Source organism: Hordeum vulgare, chromosome 6H (genome assembly GCF_904849725.1).
Source record: "Hordeum vulgare subsp. vulgare chromosome 6H, MorexV3_pseudomolecules_assembly, whole genome shotgun sequence".
NCBI classification, from domain to species: Eukaryota; Viridiplantae; Streptophyta; class Magnoliopsida; order Poales; family Poaceae; genus Hordeum; species Hordeum vulgare.
Genome location: NC_058523.1, coordinates 377,591,863 through 377,596,434, shown reverse-complemented (window position 1 = coordinate 377,596,434; position 4,572 = coordinate 377,591,863).

The following is a 4,572-nucleotide window of genomic DNA, read 5'->3' as shown; positions in this document are numbered from 1 at the left end:
GCAAGAATCATAGATCTACTTGGCCAAACAAAACCCAAGACTCGGAGAGACTTACAAGGATATCAAATCATGCATATAAGAAATCAGCAAAGACTCAAATATAAATCATAGATAATCTGATCACAAATCCACAATTCATCAGATCTCGACAAACACATCGCCAAAGAGGATTACATCGGATAGATCTCCATGAAGATCATGGAGAACTTTGTATTGAAGATCCAAGAGAGAGAAGAAGCCATCTAGCTACTAACTACGGACCCGTAGGTCTGAAGTGGACTACTCACGAGTCATTGGAGAGACGTTGATGTTGATGTAGAAGCCCTCCAACTCCAAAGTCCCCTCCGGCAGGGCACCGGGAAGGGTCTCCAGATGAGATCTCGTGGAGACGGAAGCTTGCGGCGGCGGAAAAGTGTTTTCATGGATGCCCTGATTTTTTCTGGATTTTTAGGGAATTTATAAGCCAAAGACCTAGGGCAGGGGAGCGCGAGGGGGGCCACAAGCTTGGTTGCCGCGGCCTCCCCCCGGCCACGGCAACAGGGCTTGTGGGCCCCCTGTGGGCCCACTGCCTTGGCCCTCAAGCCTCCCGATCTTCTTTCGTTCTGGAAAAATTTATTTCGGGGATTTTATTCCATTTGGACTCCGTTCCAAAATGAGATCTTAAAAGAGTCAAAAACATAGGAAAAAACAGGAACTGGCACTTGGCACTGAATTAATAAGTTAGTCCCAAAAAAGATATAAAAGGTAAACAAAACATCCAAAGTTGACAAGATAACAACGTGAAACCATCAAAAATTATAGATACGTTTGAGACGTATCAAGCATCCCCAAGCTTAACTCCTGCTCGTCCTCGAGTAGGGAAGTGATAAAGAATGAATTTTTGATGCTTTCATGCTACCTAGCATAGATGTCCTTTGTAACTCCTCTTATGTGACGTGAATGTTCAGATCCATTAGATTCAAAAAAATAGTTTGCTATTGACGTGAAGACAATAATAATTCAAGCAAACTAGCAAGGTAATCATGAACTTTCAAAATAACAAGGCCAAAAGAAAGTTATCCCTACAAAATCATATAGTCTGGCTATGCTCTATCATCATTGCACAATGAATTTAAATCATGCACAACCCCGGTATTGGCCAAGTAATTGTTTTCACACCTTTACTTTCTCAAACTTTTTCAACTCTCACGCAATACATGAGCGTGAGCCATGGTTTTAGCACTATAAGTGGTGTGGAGTGTGGTGGAGGTTGCAAGACAAACAAGGAGAAGATGGTCACATTGACTAGGCATATCAATGAGCTATGGAGATGCTCATCAATAGATATCAACGTGAATGAGTAGGGATTGCCATACAAATGATGCACTAGAGCTAAGAGTATGTGAAAGCTCTTAAAGAAAACTAGTGGGTGTGCATCCAACTTGCTTGCTCACGAAGACCTAAGGCAAATTTGAGGAAACCTATCATTGGAATATACAAGCCAAGTAATATAATGAAAATTTCCCACTAGCTATATGCTGGTGACAAAACGAGAGACTCTCAATCATGAAGATCATGGTGCTTAATATGCACAAGTGTGGAAGGATAGTAGCATTGTCCCTTCTCTATTTTTCTCTCATTTTTTTATGGGCACTTTGGCCTCTCTCTTTTTTTGTGGGCATCTTTGGCCTATTTTATTTCCTCACATGTGACAATGCTCCATCAATGATGATCATCACGCTTACAACTCAAAACTTAGAGCAATTATGACTCTATATGGAATGCCTTCGGTAGTGTACCATGACAATGATCTAGCATGCCATAGACATCAATGTAAATCATGCTAGCTATCTTACGATCATGCAATGGCAATGTAGAAGTGGTGGAACATGTCATGGTGGTATTCGTATGGCAATATATCTCGGAATAGCTTTGAAAAAGCCATAGTAGGTAGGTATGGTGGCTGTTTTGAGGGAGGCTAATGGTGGGTTTCGTGCACCGGCGAAAGTTGCACGGCACTAAAGAAGATAGTGATGGTGGAAGGTGAAAGTGCATCTAAACCATGGACTCAACATTAGTCATGAAGAACTCATATACTTGTTGCAAAAGTTTTAGTAGTAATCAAAACAAAGCATTCAACGCATACTTGTAGGGGAAGGGTTGGTAGGTATAAACCATCGCGCGATCCCGACCGCCACACAAAGGATGACAATCAATAGACTAATCATGCTCAGACTTCATCACATAGCGGTTCATCATACGTGCATGCTACGGGAATCACTAACTTCAACACAATTATTTCTAGATCCACAACACCTTACTAATATAACTTCAATATTACCATAACCACAACTCAAAACTAGTTGAGATGAATCAAACTTCTCTAACTATTCAATGCACATGAAGGTGGAAGTTTTCATATCCCTTTGGATAACTACCCCTTTTGAGACTAATATCAAAGCATAGATCAACTACCAAGACACGCACTGTCGTGCTCTAAAATATATAAGTGAAGCACATAGAGAAAAATCAACTAGCTCAAAAGATATAAGTGAAGCACATGTGAGCTGAATTGTCTAACCAAAGGATATAAGTGAAGCTCGACAAAATCACGGTGAGTGCATGTCTCTCTCTCTAGGTGTGCAGCAAGGATGATTGTGACACAACAAAAATAAAAGACACCTACGATACAAGACGCTCCAAGCAAAACACATAACATGTGGTGAATAAAAATATAGCCCCAAGTAACGTTACCGATGGATTGAAGACGAAAGAGGGGATGCCTTCCCGGGGCATCCCCAAGCTTAGGATTTTACGGCATCCTCGAATCAACTTGGGGTGCCTTGGGCATCCCCAAGCTTGAGCTCTTGCCACTCTTTTTCTTTTTGTCCATAAGAACTTCATCCAAAACTTGAAAACGTCACAACACGAAACTTAAACAGAAACTCGTGATAACATTAGTATAAGAAAGCAGACCAACACTTCCTTAGGTACTCTAGCAAACTTAAATTCTACTTATGTTGATGTTGGGTTACTGTATTTTCAATCTTCCATGGCTAATACCCCCCGATACTATCCATAGTTTCATCAAAATAAGCAACCAACTCAACAAAAACAGAATATGTTAATAGCAGACCAGTCTATAGCAATCTGTATACTGGGTACTTCAAAAAATCTGAAAAATTACTACAGTCTGAAGAATTTGCATAGCAATCAGAAGCAAAAAAGAATCAACTCAAAATCTCTTACAGAAAAAATGAAAATTCTTTTTGTGAGCAGAAAGTTTCTGTCTTTTCCACCATGACCAAACGATCATCCCCAAGACTAATCATAACGGTTTTGCTTGGCACAAACGCAAAAAGAAACACGAAAAACACAATCATAACAGAATTATTAAAGTGTGGAAAACACAAAACAGAAAGAAAAAGGATAGATTCGTTGGGTTGCCTCCCAACAAGCGCTATTCTTTAACGCCCTTAGCTAGGCATAAGGTGATGGAATCACGTATAGTCATCCTTGGTGCTCAAACCATAAGTAGCCCTCATCATAGATTCATAAGGCAATCTTATTTTCTTTCTAGGAAAATGCTCCATGCCCTTTTTTAGGGGAAATTGAAATCTAATATTCCCTTCCTTCATATTGATGATAGCACCAATAGTCCTTAGGAAAGGTCTACCAAGAATAATGGGGCATGAAGGATTGCAATCTATGTCAAGTACAATGAAATCCACGGGTACATAGTTCTTATTTGAAACAATAAGAACATCATCGATCCTTCCCATGGGTTTCTTGACAGTAGAATCCGCAAGATGCAAATTAAGAGAACACTCTTCAATCTCATGAAAACCAAGAATATCACATAAAGACTTTGGAATCGCGGAAACACTAGCACCCATATCACACAAAGCATTGCATTCATAGTTTTTGATTTTGATTTTGATAGTAGGTTCCCACTCATCATGAAGTTTTCTAGGTATAGAGACTTCTAATTCGAGCTTCTCTTCAAGAGATTTCATCATAGCATCTACGATATGTGCGGTAAAGGCTTTGCTTTGGCTATAAGCATGTGGAGAGTTTGCAATGGATCGCATCAAAGAAATGCATTCAAACAAGGAGCAACTATCATAATTGAATTCCTTGAAATCCAAAGTGGGAGTTTCATTACTACCCAAAATTTTGATTTCTTCTACTCCACTCTCCACACCTTTATCATCAAGATAGGTGGGCTCCGAATCATTGGGGCGTTTTTCAACCAAAGTGGATTCATATCCAGCCCCTTCATCAATAGGTTTGACATGCGAAAACAAATATTCAAGAGGAGTCACACCAAGCACTTTAAGATCTTCGTGATTTGCCTCACAAATTTCAGGTTTAGCTGCCATCTTATTGACTAAGGTAGCCTGCTTGTCAGAAATTTGGCGTACCAATTTTTCAAGGTGAGCAAGCTGAGAATTTAGTGCAAGGAAATATTTGGCCATATCATCAACTTCTTTATTCAAATAGACCAAAAAAGAATTTTGCTCTTTTAATTCCCTACGGAAGTAACTATTTTGGTGAAACTGAGAAGACATGAAACCTTTGACACTAGTTTCA